The 19667-nt window shown below is 38.3% G+C and overlaps 1 protein-coding gene across 1 annotated transcript in view; it reads left to right on the top strand.

The window, feature by feature from the left end:
- SFMBT2 (Scm like with four mbt domains 2) overlaps positions 1 to 19667 on the top strand; it is a 299808-nt gene that overhangs the window by 209399 nt on the left and 70742 nt on the right. The gene's annotated exons all lie outside the window — the stretch shown is intronic.

A 19667-nucleotide genomic window follows, 5' to 3' on the forward strand; every position in this document is an offset into this window, starting at 1 on the left:
AGAACATTGTTTTGTGCCACTCCCAACAGAAATACTCCAGGTGGACACCTTCAGCAATCAGGAGCTCCTCAGTTGCTCATAGCAAATTCCACCTTGGAGTTTACAAAGACTTATGGGTAGAAAAGCCACACAAAGTAATTTACTACATTGCAGCCACCAAGCACTTTCACCACTGTGCCACCACATAGCCCCATTTTTTTTTCCCCCAAGGAAGAGTCTGTGGACTTTACTTAGTGGAAAGGGAAAACTGCTGCAACATCTCATCTGTGAGTTTTCTTACCAGTATATGGAGCTCTATTTCTTTCCCTTTTAGAGGATATCTATTAGAGCAAGGCTGAGCTCTAGGCTGAAAGGTTCTAAGACAGTCCTATATTCAACCCAATTTAGAAGTTGCTTTTTGGACGCCCCCTCCCATCATAAGCTCTGCAGATCATTATACTGCATCTTGGTATGACTGTATCTGTGACTGTGATGTTGTAGGCAGAGCCGTGCAGGTAAACCTTGGTGCTGATGGACTGAATGGGTATTATATAGTGTGTTCTGAGGGAGGGATTCCAGCATGAAATAAACAGAATAGTGCTTCAGAGTTCCCATTTATAAAATGAGGATGAAATAGTACCCACCTCCTAAGATTTATTGTATTAATTAATCCATGTAAATGACTTAAAACTGCCACATAGGAAAATTTCAGTAAATCTTAATTACTATTTTATCCTCAGAATTATTGATATTATCCCTTGCTTAGGAGAGGTGATTCTCTCTATATTCATGAATATTAGGTATTTTAACCTTAAAATTCTGCTAAGGTTGAACTTTTAAAAATATTATAAAAAGAATGATGATTAACAGAGTTCATTACTTGCCAAGTTACTTGCCACTACTGACATTTTTCAAAAGAACTTTAGAACGTAAACAGCAAAACTTGGTTTTGAAATTGGAAGCACAGTTCTAAATTAAAGGAGCCCTGGTGGCACGGTAGTTAAGCCCTTGTCTGCAAACCAGAAGTTTGGCGGTTCAAACTCATCAGCTGCTCTGTGGGGAGAAGATGTGGCCATCTGCTTCCATAAAGATTTATAGCCTTGGAAACTCTATGAGGCACTTCTGCCCTGTCCTATGGGGTTGCTGTGAGTTGAAATTGACAACAATGGGTTTGTGGGTTTTTTTTTTTTTCCCCTAAATTAAAACAAGCAGGCAACCCTTGTTTTTATGTTTTGAATGTGCAGGTGGCATAAGTACCCTGTAGGATTTGTGAGCCAATCTCTTTCAGTTCCTATCTGTTGAAAATAGTTTACATATGTAAACTAAAAACAAAAACCAAACAAACAAAAAACGAAAAAGAAGACCAAGAGTCCTCAAGGCTGCTAAACAAGTATCAAAACTTCAGTTCAGGGAACTTAAACAAACCATTTATTCGTGTTATTCCAAGCATCTCATGATCTTCCTTTTATTGCTGCCCTTAGAAGCCAACTCTAGAGAAAATAAAACTTTCCACAATCAACACTAGCAAAACACACTATATAAACATTGGTCTGTGAATCTGTGCTATTTATAGCTTTGGGCAGTTAAGTTTCTAGAGGTCAGGAATTGTATCTTTTTACCATGAACTTCACATTCCACATTGATAAGCACAGTACAGGCAGGGCCCAGTAAGTATGTGTATAGGATTAATGGAGTTTTGTGTCTGAGTTCCTTGTGGCAAAATTGATTTCCTGTTAGGCATAGGGATGATAGCCAAAAAGCAAGAAAACCAAACTGAATCCACTTCCATACAGTCAATTCTAACTTATAGTGACCCTATGAGATAGAGTAGAACTGCCTGCCCCACAGAGTTTCCAAGGCTGTAAATCTTTATGGAAGCAGACTGCCTCATCTTTCTCCCAGGAAGAGGCTAGTGAACCTCTGACCTTTTGGTTAACAGCCAAATGCTTTAACCACTGCATCACCAGAGGTCCTTAAAATTGGGAAGGACATGAAAAACTATTTTGACAGAGTGTCTAGGTTCTTCCTGTGCTAAATTCATGGAAAATTAAGTCTAATTTGGATCAAGTAAACTTATTTGAGCTGAGAAGGTATTGACAATCTTAGAATGGGCCCATGCCCCAGGAAAGATTTTTCCATTTGGCTTATCACAGGCCTCTTTGAGATTCTGGTGAAAGATTTTGCCCTTAGAAAGATTACTTGCACTGGTATAAGATTTTTTTAATGTAATTTCAGAATACTCCTCACCCTCTGGAAACTGTTCTTACATATTGTTGGATCACGGACCTCAAATTTGGAATCCCTACAGGAGAGATTATCAGGAGATAGTAAAACATTTTAGGTCTATGCTGTGCCATACACTAGCTACATCTGGCTATTCAGATTTAAATTAGTTAAAATTAAATTGAATGCTTAGTTTGTCAGTTACACTAGTCACATTTCTAGTGTTCAGGAGCCACATGAGACTAGTATTTGATACAGCACATGTATGAAATGTTCCTCTCATCACTGCAGACAGTTCATTTGGCTATTACTCTACTAGATGCTGAGATCACATCAAAAGTTAGTTCCTCAGGCCTCTTGAGACTCAGAACTCAGATTGTTTCATAGAAAAACCAAAAATTCACTGCCATTAAGTCAGATCCAACTCATAGTGACCCCTCCTTGGGTTTCTGAGGTGGTATCACTACGGAAGTAGATTGCCAAACCTTCCTTCTGAGGAATGGCTGGTAGGTTTGAACCTCCAGCCTTCTGGTTAGCAGTCAAATGCCTTAGGCACTATGCTACCAGAGCTCCTATTATAGAAAGTGGGACAGTGAAATGCAGTTTTCTCTGCAGTGTCATTCAATACAAGGCTATCAGTGTCAGCATATATTAGTAAGATGGAATGAGTTTTTAGGATTTGTCTTAGTTTCTTCATGCTGTTATAACAGAAATACCATAAACAAGCAGTTTTAAAGAACAGAATCTCCCCGCCCCCCTCACAGTTTAAGAGGCTAGGAGTCTGAATTCAGGGCACTGAGTATAGGGGAAGGCTCTCTCTCTATGGGCTCTAGGGAAAAGTCCTTTTCTCAGCTTCTTTAACCCCAGTAATGATGTTCCTGGGATTCTTGGCAATCTTCACATAACTGCTATCCCCCATCTGTTTGCCCTTGCTGTTGTGTGCAACTTGATCTTTTTATAACTCAGAAGCAATTAGGTTTAGGACACCCCCCCCCCCCCGCAGATATGTCCTCATTAACATAACAAAGAAAACTCCACTTCCAAACAGGTATAAAAGTTAGGTTATCAACACATATTTGGTATTTTGGGGGAGTCAGGCATAATTTGATTTATAAAAGGACCCCAAGGACTTGGAACTGGATGTAGAGTCCATTTGACCCTTGTTTCAGTCAAGAAAGTATTCAAGGTATTTCAAGTAGGAAGGGATAATGAAAAGGAAAGTAGCTGCTTATGTGATCATTGGTGGGGCAGTTGGGAGGATGTTGTTGTTGTTGTTGTTGTTGTTGTTGTGTGCTGTGGAGTCAGACCTGACTCATAGAGACCCCTCCTTGGGTTTCCGAAGCGGTATCACTACGGAAGTAGATCGCCCCATCTTCTTTCCGAGGAGTGGCTGGTGGGTTTGAACCGCCAGCCTTCTGGTTAACAGGTGGGCAGAAAATCTTGGAACCTTTACAAGGATCCATTGTAATTCTGAAGTCAGGAAGCTTTGATTTCTGCACCACGACCACCACCACCCTCTGTTGCTCACAGTAACAGTGCTTATGAGGAGATGCTGGAACCGCTCCACCTGCCTCTAGAGCCCCTTGAAGCTTATGTATGGAAATTGAATCATCTAGTCTGGCTAACACTTATCCATTACCTTACTAGTCAGCAGGACTAATAGCAGGAAGATAGCCTTTCCCATTGCAGGGTTAAGTCCTGCAAACCTCAGGTCACAGAGGTTTTTCACCAGCCAATCAATGCATAACTTGTGATTCTATTTAAAGATAACTTTTTAAATATATATTGTTGATTCATTAACATTGAACTAATGAGCAACAGTACTACAACGTAATCCTGAGTGGAGATGATCTAACACAAGTATTTTCTCTGTAAGACGCATCTCAGCCTTCTTGAGCTTAGAAACACACTTCAACATTGTGCTTAGAGGCCCTTTTGAACAGCAAAATCACCAACTAAAAGCACAAAAAAAATGTGTGGGGGAAAAATGGAGCACTAAATTGACCACAAAAATGACGCTTGTCTTCAGTATGAAAGCTGAAACAAGAAGGCAGAGGTCCCCTTGTTCAACCTCAGCTGGCAGTGTGCCTGGCAACTCAATTGTTTTCATACTCTGTGCATGTCCACAAATGACTGGTGATTTTGTGGTTATAAAAAAAAAATTAGGTGAGTTCACAAATACAGAATCTGTGAATAATGAGGATGAACTGTGTTTTGTGGATAATAGAATATGCAAGATCTTAGACTGTGGAATATGATGATAGAGGCTTAACTGTTTTCCTATCAGTAGCTGAAAACAATATATTTTTTTCAATTAAGTGATAATACAAGACATACCAAGTTGGCTCTGCCAATATATTTGGACAATCAGTCAATAGATGAACTGGATATATGCACTATAACTACTTAAATGGTAGGTATCATGCCCTTTCAACTACTAGTAATTGCCTTTTCTATTTTAATTTTCACATTTAGTAACTCTTGTAAAGAGGTTTTATATATCTTTCTTTAGTTGGTTGCTTTTTTTTTTTTTCTTTTAACCTATGATGACTCTTTTTTACATCAGTTTCTCTATGATCATTTATAATTCTCCACCTCTTGGTGGTTTCTATTCTCTTTCCTCTCTGCAGCATTTGACCTATTTGGACTCCTCCTTCAAAGACTCTCTTCCATCTTTTCCATAATACTGGGCTTTGCAGGTTTCTTTTCCACATGGACTCCTCTGTAGATGAGTTTTCTTGGTTTCACCTTTGTTCTGCTTTCCTTATGTTTGAAAATGGTCAGAATGCTTCAGAGTTCTTTTCTTCATCAGTGCCCATGCATGGTGTCTTTTTTTTCTTGGTGGCTTGAAATAGTAATTTCGTGCTGACAAATCCAATACTTAACACGCATAGGAAACAGGTTATAACTGCAGTTTTTATCTACCTGTAAAACAAAATCTATGTGGATATCAGCTTCACCTTAATTTCAGTATGTCCAAACCATTTTACTATTGTAATTCCTATCCTATCTGACTTAATGGTATCACTGTTTTACCCACGATAGAAACGATAAAGTCTTCCAAGTTAGAAACTCTGAACTAGTTCTTGTTTTTTCACCCTTCCATTACTCCCCCAAACCAGTCAGTCACTTCAGTGTCTTTCTGTTCACACTGCCACGTTCTTAATTCAGCTCTTCATCCTTCACTCCGTTTTAGTAATCTCCTAGCCTCTTTGTCTATTGTGTCATAAAACGTAAGTGCATACCAATTATTGTCTTCCTCCTAATATTCAGGGAGTCATATTTCTTACCCAGTGAAAATTAAATTGAGGAGCTCTGGTGACGCAGTGGTTAAGGCATTCAGTTGCTAACCAAAAGGTCAAACCCACCAGACACTCTAAGTAGAAGAAAGATGAGGCAGTTTGCTTCCATAAAGATTAATAGCCTTGGAAACCCTATGGGGCAGTTCTACTCCGTCCTGTAGGGTTGCTATGAGTCAGAATCAACTCAATGACAGTGGTTTTGGTTTCTGAAAAGATTAAATTCCTTAACATGGCATTTAGCAACCTGCTCTCCCCCCTAAATACACACATAGATTCAGTATTTCCTAGATGTGTGATCTTGGGAACCTTATACTATGACATTTAGAAATCTTTTGTTAGTTGTACAATTCCATTAAACGTATAGAATAATAGAGCTTACTTCATAGGAGTGTTGTGGGGATTGAGTGAGTGAAATAATAATCTGTAAAGTGCTTAGAACTGTGGTTGGCACGTAGTAGTAAGTGCTCAGTAAATGTAAGCGCTTGATGGTATTTTTGTTAGGCAGCAATTTATCTTTTCAGTTCTATCCCGCGGGATCCTGTGCTCCATCAGAATGGACTAGTTATCATGTCTGTAACCATCCTGATATTGTTATTGGTGCCATAAACCATTAGACAGGGCTATACTCATGTCTTTGTATATCACATAGCACAATGCTTGTACAAGACTTCTTGTGCATATTGTTCACTAAATGCTTACTGACTAGCTATGAGGAGTAAGTAAAATGTGTGTTCCCAAATGAAAAAGTGATTTAAGATACAGCAGTCCCTTAAGAACAGCTGTTTAGTCAACTGAATTTTGAGGCAATGCTATACATTATACTTATAAGCTAAAGTTCAAAAACTCCTTGATCAGTTTTCATATGCTTATGTTTAGTTCCAGTAAACCACCATCCATATCATAATCATTTGGGGTTCTATGAAAATCCGCATTTCTGGGGACTATCACAGACCTAATCTGAATCCTTGGAAGCAGAGTCAGGAACGTGCATTTTTAAAGTTGCCCTTCCCAGACGAGTCATATGCTCATTAGAGTCTGTGAACTGCTCTAGTAGATTGAATAGACAAGACCTCGTGTTGTTCAAAGAAATACTTTTCAGGCGACCTCTTATGTCTAGGGGATACGTGCAGAAAACTATCCCTGACATTAAGCCTTTCCATAATGTATTAAAAAGGCAAGTTGTTACTAAGCATTTTGCAGACACTTGCAAAAATGAAACAAGGGAAAATGCAAATGTGAAATTACTATATTTTAAGCCAGTGTGGGTGGTTTTAAAATCTTTAAAAAGAGGTATGGCCTACGTGACACATTTGTGGGGGAAGCTGTTTCAGCAGATCAGGATGCCCCAGCAGTCTTTCACAGATACTTCAAGAATGTGACCCAGGAGTGGGAGCTGTTGGAGCAGGCTTTTAATGCTACCAAAGTTGTTTTGTTCTAGGAGTTGGTGTTCTATTGCACAGGGTACTTAGAGGTCAGCAACAGAACCAGCTCTGGCTGTCTTAAGCAGAATGGGAATTTTAGGACAGCTGGTGGCATAGTACCTAAGGCATTTGACTGCTAACCAGGAGGCTGGCAGTTCAAACCCACCAACCACTCCTAGGAAGACTGGGCAATCTACTTTCTTAGAGATACCGCCTCGGAAACCCAAGGAGGGGTCACTATGAGTCAGAACCAACTCAATAGCAGTGAGTTTGTTTTTTTTGGTATTGACAAGTGGCTGAGGAATCACTTCTCCTGTGGGCTTTGTAGTAGGAACCAAAGCAAAGCTTAGGTTTTCAAGTTGCCACCATGGTAAATGTGACTTCTAGCTGACCACTTTTTCCCTCAAGAGCCTGAAACCCCGGAGAGAAAACACTTCCTCTGGGTCTGTCATCATCTGCCTGCAGAGAGAGGGTAGATCTTGTGTTTCTGTAGTAGGAGGCAATGGATGTTTCAAAAGGGAAGATTCTGCAAAAGGGCTATAGAGCCTAGTTGGAAGGAAACAGATGCTAGACAGCCCAAAAAAGAGAACCAAACCAAATCAAACCTGCTGCCACTTACCACCAGTTCTTTGATCTTTTCCTATGTCTCAGTTTACTGGGTAAAATAGGGATGAAAATATTTCCTATCTCTTAGGATTGTGGTTAAGAATTAAACACTTAGAATAGTGTCTGACCTATAGTAAATACTGTAAGTGTCTGCTATCCTGCAATAGTATATATCCCTCTTTCTACACAAGTGCACACATATACACATGCACACGTGCACAAATGTGTACATATTTAATACTATTTCTGTTTTTTTTTTCCAAACTGTTTCCTGTGATACTTTGATCATGCCTGCTTTAGTTTTGTCCATCTCTTTATTCCTTAGGAATTTAGCTTCCGAGCTGACAAAGGAATGCACTAAAAGCTTACCCTGTTTGCCTTATGAGTCAGCAATCCCACACCTATGTCCTAAAGATGTAAGAGCTGTGACACAAGTAGACATGTGCATACCCATGTCCATTGCAGCATTATTGATAATAGCAGAAAGTTGGAAACAACTTAAATGTCCATCAAGGGATGAATGGATAAACAAATTGTGGTACACATACAATGAAATACTATGCAGCTATAAAGAATAATGGTAACTTCTCGAAACATAACATGGATAAATCTGGAGGATATTATATTGAGTAAAATAACTCAATGACAAGACAACAAATATTGTGTGGTCTCACTTATTATTAATAAGTCACTAGATGTACACACAGAAAACAGTGCTCTTTGATGGTTAGCAGGGATAGGAGGGGGAGGGAAGGAGAATCACTTGCTGCTGTTGTTGTGTACCATTGAGTGGGTTCCAACTCATACCGACCCTGTATACAACAGAGCAAAACACTGCCCAGCCCTGTGCCATCCTCACAATCGTTGCCATGTTTGAGCCTGTCGTTGGCAGCCAGTGCACCAGTCCATCTCATTGAGAGTCTTCTCCTTTCTTGCTGACCGTCTACTTTACCAAACAAGATATTCTTCTCCAGGGACTGATCCCTTCTGAAAACACAACCAAAGTACGAGAGAGAAAGTCTGGCCATTCTCACTTCTAAGGACCATTCCATCTGTACTTCTTCAGAGACAGATTTGTTCATTCTTCTGGCAGTCCATGGTATATTCAATATTCTTCACCAGTACCACAATTCAGATTCAGCAATTCTTCTGCAGTCTTCCTTATTCATTGTCCAGCTTTCACATGCATATGAGGAGATTGAAAAGAAAATGGGTTGGATCAGGCGCACCTTAGTCTTCAAAGTGACATCTTTACTCATTAACATTTTAAAGAGGTCTTTTGCAGCACATTTGCCCAGTGCAGTATATTCTTCGATTTCTTGACTGATGCTTCCGTGGGTGTTGATGGTGGATCCAAATAAAATAAAATCTTTGATAAATTCAATTTTTTCTCCACTTAACGTGATACTGCTTGGTCCAGTTGTAAGGATTTTTGTTTTGTGTTGAGGTGTAATCCATACTGAAGGCTGCAGTCTTTGCTTTTCATCAGTAAGTGCTTCAAGTCATCTTCACTTTCAGCCAGCAAGGTTGTATCATCTGCATATCGCAGGTTGTTAATGAGTCTCCATCCTGAAGCCATGTTCTTCTTCATAGAGTACAGCTTCTCAGATTATTTGCTCAGCATGAAATGTAGTGAAAGGATACAACCCTGACACACACTTTTCCTGATTTTAAACCATGCATTATCCCCTTGTTCTGTTCAAATGACTGCCTATTGGTTTATGTACAAGATTCATATGAGCCCAGTGAAGTGCAGTGGAATTCTCATTCTTTGCAATGTTATCCATAATTTTTTTATGTTCCACACAGTCAAATGTCGTTGCATAGTTAAAACACAGATAAACACCTTTCTGGTATTCTTTGCTTTCAGCCAAGATCTTTCTGACGTCAGCAATGATATCCCTCATTCTGTGTCCTCTTCTGAAACTGGCTTGAATTTCTGGCAGTTCCTTTCCTGTCATTGTACTGCTGCAACTGTATTTGGATTATTTTCAGCAAAATTGCATGTGGTATTAATGATACGTTTAATAATTTCTGCATTCTGTTAGATCACCTTTCTTTGGAATAGGCACAAATATGTATCTCTTCCAGTCAGTTGACCAGATAGCTGTCTTCCAAATTCTTGGCATAAAGGAATGAGCTCTTCCAGCACTGCATCCATTTGTTGAAACCTCTCAATGGGTATTCCCTCAATTCCTGGAGCCTACTTCTTCACCAGTGCCTTCAGTGCAGTTTAGACTTCTTACTTCAATACTATCAGTACTTAATCATATGTTACTTCCTGAAATGGTTGACCATCAGCCATTTCTTTTGGTACAGTGACTGTGTATTCTTTCCATCTTCTTTTGATGTTTCCTGCATCATTCAATATATTGTCCATATAATCCTTCAATAAGAGAACTGGAGGCTTGAATGTTTTCCTCAGTTCTTTCAGCTTCAGAAATGCCAAGTGTCTTTTTCCTGTTTGCTTTTCAAATTCCAGGTCTTTGCACATTTCATTATAGTACTGTGTCTTCTTCTGCTGCCCTTTGAAATCTTCTGTTCAGCTTTCTTTCATCATTTCTTCCATTTGCCTTAGCTACTCTTCATTCAAGAGCAAATTTCAGAGTCTCTTCTGACATCTCTTTTGGTCTTTTCTTTTTTAATGACCTTTTGCTTTCTTCAAAAAGAGGTCTGGTGGCGTAGCGCCAAAAGCATTTGACTGTTAACCAGAAGGTTGGTGGTTCAAACCCACCAGCCACTCATGGAAGGAAGATTGGACAATCTACTTCTGTAAAGATTTACTCATTTATTTATTTGATTAACTTGATTGACTTGATGGCAGTGAGTTTGGTTTGGTTTGGTTTTTACTTTATTCATGTATGATGTCCTACATCTGGCCTGGTCCTCAGCCACCTGGTGTTCAAGCCATCAGATTTATTCTTTGATTGTCTCCAAATCCAGGTGGAATATACTCAAGGTTGTATTTTGGCTCTACTCACTGCTGTCAAGTCAGATCCAACTCATAGTGACCCCTCCTTGGGTTACCAAGGTGGTATCACTATGGAAGTAGGTTGCTCAACTTCCTTCCAAGGTTGAGCTGGTGGGTTTGAACCGCCAGCCTTCTGGTTAGCAGTCAAATGCCTTAGGCACTACACTACCAGAGCTCCTGTTTCGGCTCTGGTGAACTTCTTTTCATTTTCTCCCCCTTCAGCTTAAACTTACATATGAGCAATTGATGGTCTATTCCACAGTTGGACATTGGCCTTGTTCTGACTGATTATATTGAGCTTCTCCATCATCTATTTTCGCAGATGTAGTCAATTTGATTTCTGTGTATTTTTCCTGGTGAGGTCTATGTGGATAGTCACCATTTATATTTTTGGAAAAAGATATTTGAAATAAATAATTCGTTGTTCTTGTGTTGTTATTTGCTTTTGAGTCAGATCCGACCCATAGATTTCCAAGGTGGTATAACTACAGAAGCAGATTGCCCAACCTTCCTTCTGAGGAGTGGCTGGTGGGTTTGAACTGCCAGCCTTCTGGTTAGCAGTCAGATGGCTTAGGCACTATCAGAGCTCCCAACAATAATTCATTAGTCTTGCAAAATATTATCATGTAATCCCTGGTATAATTTCTTTTACCAAGGCCATATTTTCCAACTACAGATGCTTCTTCTTTGTTTCCATCTTTCCCATTCCAATCACCAGTAATTATCAATATATCTTGATTGTATGTGTAGTCAATTTCAGAATGCAGACGTTGGTAAAAATCTTCAATTTCTTCATCTTTGGCCTTAGTGATTGGTGTGCAAATTTGAATAATAGAAGTATTAACTGGTCTTCCCTGAAGATCTACGTGATGTTATCCTATCACTGACAGCATGGTACTTCAGGATAGAACTTGAAGTGTTCTTTTTCATGATGAGTGCAATGCCACTCCTCTTTAATTTATCAGTCTTGGTATAGTAGACCATATGATTCCATTCACAGTGGCCAACACCAGTCCATTTCAGCTCACTAATGCCTAGGATATTCATCTTTATGCATTCCATTTCATTTTTGACAACTTTCACCTTTCCTAGATTCACACTCCATATGTTCCATGTTCAATTATTAATGGATGTTTGCAGCAGTTTCTTCCCATTTTGAGTAATGCAGTATCATCAAATGAAGGTCCCCAGAGCTTTACTCCATCCCCATCATTAAGGGCACCTCTACTTTGAGGGAACAGCTCTTCCACAGTCAAATTTTGAATGTCTACCAACCTGAGGGGTTCATCTTCTGTCACTCTATCAGAAAATCTTCCCCTGATATTCATAAGGTTTTCAGAGAAGTGGCACTGCTAGACAGTAGACACTTGTCATTTTCTGGTGGTGGGAAAGCCAATATATGATGTGGGAAATTCAGTACAACTTGACCACAGTAAATGAAGACACTGATAGGTACACAGGAATAAAGGATAGTTATGGTCAGTGTTATATACAATTTTGCAACAACAGTTAACAATTGTCGTGGTTACGTTTGTGTGTCATCTTGGCTAGACCTGGTTGAGTGGTTGGGCAGCTGGAAGTAGTATTCCCCATGATGAGACTGGTAATCAACTCCATGGTGGAATTTGCTATAAGCAGCTGAGTAGCTGCCTTTGGGATGTGGTTTGCTTCCTGTATGTAAGTAGTAGCTTTGGGAAGGTCTTGTAGTGGTGTTGTTGTTCAGCAGCCTGCTGTGCTCTGCCAACCTTGGGACTTACAGTGACTTAAATTAATGGCCTGCCATGTAGTTTGGTAACATTAGGACTGGCCTTTTTACTTGTCAATCTTGGGCTTGTTAGTCTTAGCAGCCAGCAGTTGTCTGAGTGAAGAAATGCCTCTAGTTCCAGTGGGCCAGGATCAGGAGGCAAAGCTGAAGCCCCAAAGTTGAGGGGCTTTCACCCAGCCCCTAGAGCCTGGCACTTTGATCTTGGACTTAAAACTTCCAAATTGTAAGAATAAACTCCTGTTTGTTAAGGCCATCCCATCTGTGGTATATTCTTGTCACAGTGGCACTAGGTGACCAAAACAACAACCAAGAAATATGTGTGTGGTTACAGAGGAAGGTATGTATGCATACATATGTATAGGAATTTATATGTCAGTATATGCACATGCATATATAGGCATATTTATCGGCATTAAGTCTATACATGTTTGGGTATGCTACATATAGTCTGTCTGTCTCTCTCTCTCTCTCTCTCTATGAATGTGTGTATGTATAATAAAGCACATAGAATGCACAGTTACGGAGACCTCCAAGACATATGCAAACACTTCTCAGGATTGATTTATTGGATTAAAGGCCTTGGGACCATAGTGTCATGGAACAACTCAGTTAGTTAACGTATTATTCATAATTATAGTGTTTTGCATCCTAGTTTGGTAAGTGGCATCTGAGGTCTTAAAAACTTGAGAGCAGCCATCTAAAAGAGAACTATTGGTCTGTACCCCTCCATAGCAAAAAGAATGAAGGAAACCAAAGACTCAAAGAACCAATTAGTCCATAGGACTAATAGCCCACACTAGCTTTACACCATGGCCTCTTGTAGACTTCACCAAAAGAACTAGATGGTGTCCGGCTACCACTATTTACCATTTTGACCAGGGTCACAACAGAGGGTCCTGATAGAATGGGAGAAAAATGTAGACCAAAACTCCAATTCCTAAACATCCCAGACTAGCAATCCCTGAGACTGTAGTCGTAAGATACCCTTGTAACTTGGACCTGAAGCTACTCCTCGAGGTCTCCTTTCAGCCAAATAATAGAGTGCCTTATGAAATAAACAATGTCACCCATGAGGAATGTGTTCCTTTAAACAATCAAATGTACTCAACCAAATAGTCAATATTTACTCAAAAGCAAAGACGAGACTACAGGAGGGACAGGAAAGCTAGAATAATAGAAACAGAACAAATAGAATCTAAAAATGAGAATGCTGACACGTTGCAGAAATTGTCATCAATGTCATGGAACAATCTGTACAAAAATTGTTAAATGGGAATGTAATTTGCCTGGTAAACTTTCACCTAAAACACAATTTAAAAAATAAGGGGGGGTGGGTGGGACAGATTATTTTGTAGAATAGGCATCTGTAAAGGAAACACATGGCAGATGGTGGGCAGGGTTCCCAGCATCTATTTCTTGCTTATTCATGGATAATCAGTCTACCTTTTAAGCCTGCTAGTCCTCTGGGTTTTATGTTTTCATCTTACACTAAGGTTATCAAAATTTGGTGTGTCCTTTAAGTTATAAAGGGGACACTAAACAAGGTTGATTTGTTCCCTTAAATACTTACTGTATTTCTTCCCATCCCAGTCTTTAACTAAGTTGAAGAGGTTGTTCCCATTCAATTACTGAAATAAATGAAAAGGCATTTGCCTTGCCCTTCCGCTGTGTTGACCCTTGGCCTCTTTCTCCTCATATCTCTTGCCTCTGACACTCTGATAGCAACCCTTGCTCTTACACTTTCCTACACTTGTTTTCTCTTCCATAATTTTTTGGCAATAAAATGATTACTTAATGTAGGAGTTTAATAGGATTGTGTTCCTAGTAAGGTACCTAAGCATACTCAAACCATCAACAGAACAGGGCTGCAAATAGTATCATAGTGCAGTGTGTCATCTTGTTGAATGTGATCTTTGCAATTAGAAAGGCAAGTAGAACTTCAATGAAAGTGGATGGTGTATCCACTGATCTGAGGACCGAGTCCTCAGGATGTATCAAATTGCAGACCTATTTTAAGGTTCCAAAATGAATCTCACAAATGGATATGCTTTTAAGTTTACTTAGTAAATATAGTTACTTTTCTCTTTGCAGTGAAATGTTCATTTTAGTTTAAATTTTGTTGTTGTTGTTCTTTGATGGCAACTTCATTAATCTAACCACTATGGCAATACAGTATTTATGTGAGAAACTATTTCTTTCTTTTCTGAATATCTTATTGTGTTGTTAATTATTATATTGATAGTAGTGGTGGTAGTTGTAAAATAGGTAATTAATTTATAAGAGTGGAAAAAAAAAAAACATGGAAAGTATATTTAGTTAGATTCTCCTTCCTACTGTGGTACCCCCCAGCCCAGAGTTACCCTGTTCCTGTCTCCACAGACACCCACTAGTTAGCAGTTTGTATTTTCTTCAAGATTTATTTTATGCACATATGAATATAATTTTCCCTTTTAAACAGAATAGTAGCATAGTATGTATGTGCAGCATCCTGCATCTTGCTTTTTATCATTTTTTTTTAAAAAAAACAATGCATTTTGGAGATCTTTACATGTAAGTATATAAAGAGATTTCTCATACAATAGCTGCAGAATAGTCTATCAAATGGATGCATCATAATTTATTTAAACACTTTCCTATGGATTTAGACTTCCTGATAGTTTTTGAGGTATAGGTTCTGGATAAGAATGAGTAAGTACAGTCCATACTGACTTAATACAGCTTAGAATCAGACATTTAGAATTGTCTTATTTTGTTCATCATTTTTCTATAAAATGGTAAAGACTATCAGTAGCTAGAAGAGATCTGTATTTGTGCCCATTCTAAAGAAATGTGATCCAATGCAGAAATTATCAAACAATATCATACACAAGTAAAATTTTGCTGAAAATAATTCAAAAATGGTTGCAGCAGTTCATCAATATGATGTACCAGAAATTCAAGCTGGATTCAGAAGAGGGCATGGAAGGAGGGATATCATTGTTGACATTAGATCGCTTTTGACTGAAAGCAAAGAATACCAGAAAGATGTGTACCAATGTTCTGTTGACTATACAGAGGCATTTCATTGTGTGGCTCATAACAAATTATGGCTAACATTGCAAAGAATGGGAATTCCAGAACACTTAATTGTGCTCTTGAATAACCTGTACATAGACCAGGAGGCAGTCATTCAAACACAACAAAGGAATATCAAATGGGTTAAAATCAGGAAAAGTGTACGTCAGCATTGTACACTTTCACCATACTTATTTAATATGAATGGTGAGCATATAATCCAATCTAAGAAGCTGGACTGTATGAAGAACAGTAAGGTATGAGGATTGGAGGAAGATATGCTGACAACCTGTGATATGCAGATGACATAGCCTTGTTTGCTGAAAGTGAAGAGGACTTGAAACACTTACTGATGAAAATCATACTACAGCCTTCAGTATGGATTAGACCTCAACTTAAAGAAAACAAAAATCCTCACAACTGGACCAATAAGCGACATTATAATAAATGGAGAAAAGATTGAAGTTGTTAGAGATTTCATTTTACTTAGCTCCATAATCAATGCCCATGGAAGCAGAAGTCAGGAAATCAGACAACATATTGCATTGGGCAGATCTACTGCAAAAGACATCTTTAAATTGTAAAAGAGCAAAGATATCATTATGGGACTAAGTTGTACCTGGCTCAAGCCATAGTATTCTCAGTTGCCTCATATCATGTGAAAGCTGGACAATGATGAGGACAATTCAAGAAGAATTGATGCATTTGATGGTAGTATTGGTGAAGAATATTAAAAATACCATGTACTTGACCAGGACAAATAAGTTTGTCTTGGAAGTACAGCTGGAAAGCTCCTTAAAAGTGAGTGACTTTGTCTCAGGTACTTTGGACATGTCAGAAGGGACTAGTCCCTGGAGAAGGATATCATGCTTGGTAAAGTAGGAGGTCAGCGAAAAAGGGAAGACCTTCCATGAGATAGATTTACACAGTGGCTGCAATGATAAACTGAAGCATAGCAGAGATTGTGAAGATGTCACAGGACTGGGCATGGTTTTATTCTGTTGTGCAGAATAAGTCATGTTGAGTTGGAGCCAACTTGACAGCACCTTAACAATAGCAGCAATCACAGTGGCCCTCACTAGAATTCTAACTTTTCATTACACTGTTGGCAATCCTAGAATAAACAAGGAGTTTTACATCCCATATTTAAAATTTTTTTTATTGTGATTTGGGTGAAAGTTTACAGAGAAAACTCATTTTCCATATAGCAGTTCATACACATTTTATTTCATGACATTGATTGCAATTCCCCACAGTGTAACAGCTCTCTTCATACTTCTTCCCTGTAGTTACCTCTTCCCTGTGTCCTTTCCTGTGCATTCCTGCCCACTGAGCTACCTCCTTGTGCAAATACTGCCTTCTGTTCTCCCATGATTGATATGATCAGTCTAGGAGTGTATCTACCTGATGTAAATGTTTGCCCTAAATGCCTGTCTGTTGTTGAGATGGAAGCCATGGGAGTGAGTTAAATTCCAGACCTGAAGGGTAACTAGGGGCTGTAGTCTTGGTGGTCTTCACCAGACTCTATCTGACCAGTAAACTTGGTCTTTTTTTTTTTATGATTTTTAGTTTTGTTCCATATTGTTCTCCAACTCTATCCAGGATGTCTTGTACTGATCCCTTTCTAAATGGATAACAGTGGTAGCCAGGCACCATCTAGTTCTTCTCGTCTCAGAGTCATGTAGGCTGAGGTTCACATGGTCCACTAGTCATCTGGACTAATCATTTCCATGTGTCTTTGGTTTTCTTCGTTCTTCTTTGCTCTGGACGAGGAGAGACCCATTGGTATATCTAGATGGCCACTCGCAAGCTTTGAAGACCCTAGTCGCTACTCACCAAAGTAGCATGTAGAACAATGTTTTTGTTCCGTATGTTATGCCAGTTGAGCTTGATGTCCCCTGCGATCCTGGCCCTGAACCCACAGGTCCAACAACTTGCTCCATCAGGGTGGTTTACTATGTCTAAGAAGTTATCATAATTTGGCTGCCTGTTAGTTCTAGTTATATGGACAATGTTACAGCACACATCATCCCATTTTTAATGGATTGTTAAGTCACTGGTCTCTAACTTAGAAAACAATGGGTTATGTTTTAAAAGAATTTTCTGTAACTCCAAACAAGATTAAAAAATATTTTTCTTACCTGGATTCATAAAGTAACCCTAGTGATGCTGTGGTTAAGTGCTCAGCTGCTAGCCAAAAAGTCATCAAGTTAAACCCACCAGCTGCTCCATAGGAGAATAAATTGGCAGTCTGCTGCCATAAGGTTACAGCCTTGGAAATCCTATAGAGCAGTTCTTCTCTGTTCTGTAAGGGTTCCTATGAGTTGGAATTGACTCAATGGCACACAGTAACAAAAACAACAAATTAGGGAGATTGATGAAATAAAGAATTGCTACTCATTATTCAGAATGGGCTTTCAGAAAGTTTGAGTCAGAAGAATATTCTTGGATGATTTTCTCTATTTTCTATCACTTCATATAGATTCCTTTATGGACTAGATGTGGGGTAGTAGGAAGGCAGGACTATAACTTGAGAACAAGGTAGCTGAAATGTAGTAGCTCATAAATATTTGTTTAACTGAATGGAAAACATGATAAAAGAATTTTAAAATATATTAAAGACAGTCCAGCAATATATTAATATATACATTGTTATAGAAACATATATATATATCAAAGAATGAGTGTAATGCTGTGTTTGAACATTAGAAGATGAAAGTCATACTTTTGGAAGAAATAAGCTATAAATATTGCTTCCTTTTGAAATATCACTTTTAATGACCTTGAAAATTTTATTTGTAGCTAAACATAAATCTGAAAATACACATTTATCTGGTAGTTGAATTTAGACTGTTACTCAAATCATTGAGTAGCAGGAAACAAGAAAGTATTTTTGTGAGTGTGAAGATGGGGAAAGGACCTGGTTTAATTGGGACAACAGTTCAGATGGTCCCCTTCATTGGATCCTCTAGAAAATTGTGTCCCCTTCAGGACAGAAAGTTACTTTCACATGTGAAACTATTTGTAGAGTTTCTTTACCATTTGTCTGTTTCGAATGTATTCTTTCTTTCTTGTTTATATGATGTTTCTTTGGCAAATAGGTAAAATACTGATTGAGTCATATAGTATTAGACAAATAATTTCTAATCCTTCAACTTTGTTGCAAAGTCTCTATATACCTATTTGTAGTACTTTAGCTTATATATCCTTCAGCTTATATGAGAATTAAGCATAAAGAAATAATAATTGCTTTGATTGAGAACAAACCAAATTTCCAAATGACTAGAGGTAATGAGGAGCCCTGGTGGTGTAGTACCAAGGCATTTGATTGCTAGCCAGAAGGTTGGTGGTTCAAATCCACCAGCCACTCCATGGAAGGAAGATGGGACAATCTACTTCTGTAAAGATTAACTACCTCAAAAACCCAGTGGGGATCCCTATAAGTTGGAGTAGACTCAATGGAAGTGATTTTTTTTTTTTTTTTTTTGAGAGATGATGATAATACATGTGCATAAGAATCTGGTATCAGAATGTTCAGAGTGCATTGTATACAATGATATATTAGTTTAATACTAAATTAGAAACCTATATTTATCAAGTATTTTCACAATGTCTACTTTATGATGAGAAGTAAGATATGATCATTATGTGTTTGACTGTGGTATTTAGTTTTGTGATTTTTTTTTTGGAAATGATTCAGAGTTCATCAGATGCTGTGTGTTATCTGTACATATACTGGTTGGAGTTCTACTGTGTTGTTTTATTCCTGGTTTCCAGTGGAGAACTAAAGCACAAGAAGATTAAGTGGCCTGAGCCAATAAGTCACCATCTATTTATTAATAGAGATTTTATCTTTTGATTCTTGTTTTAAGAGTGCTTTTCCTTGGCGTTTTTTAAAGAGCTGTTGATTCTGTGTTTTTTTGTTTTTTTTTTTGTTTTTGTTTTTTTTTAACTAGGTTGATGGCTTCCAAATTTGTATTCTCAATAATTAAAGCTTCCTAAAACTTTTGCTAAGATTTCATCTCTTTGTCAGATTCTCTTTGCTGGCTTATATCTTTTGGTTTATATTGAAGTATCATTGTGATTATGAAACAGGATATGATAGTCAGATGTTCACTGAAAAGATATTCCTACACAAACGACTTTTGTGTGACATGGCAGAAGTCTGTAGACCACAAACTGAGTTCAAAATAAATGACTTCAAATGATAAGTTAGTGAGTCCATTGCTCAGGATTGATGTTATAGAGGTTTACTAGTTTATTTTAACTGTAATGTCTAATTAACTTTCTTTAGTCGAGTGTTGACCTTTGCTAGGTATTAGGTGAAGCATGTCATGGTGGGCTCA

This window comes from Orycteropus afer, unplaced genomic scaffold, assembly GCF_000298275.1.
Source record: "Orycteropus afer afer isolate SDZICR_OR568_19922 unplaced genomic scaffold, OryAfe1.0 scaffold00028, whole genome shotgun sequence".
Classification (NCBI taxonomy): domain Eukaryota; kingdom Metazoa; phylum Chordata; class Mammalia; order Tubulidentata; family Orycteropodidae; genus Orycteropus; species Orycteropus afer.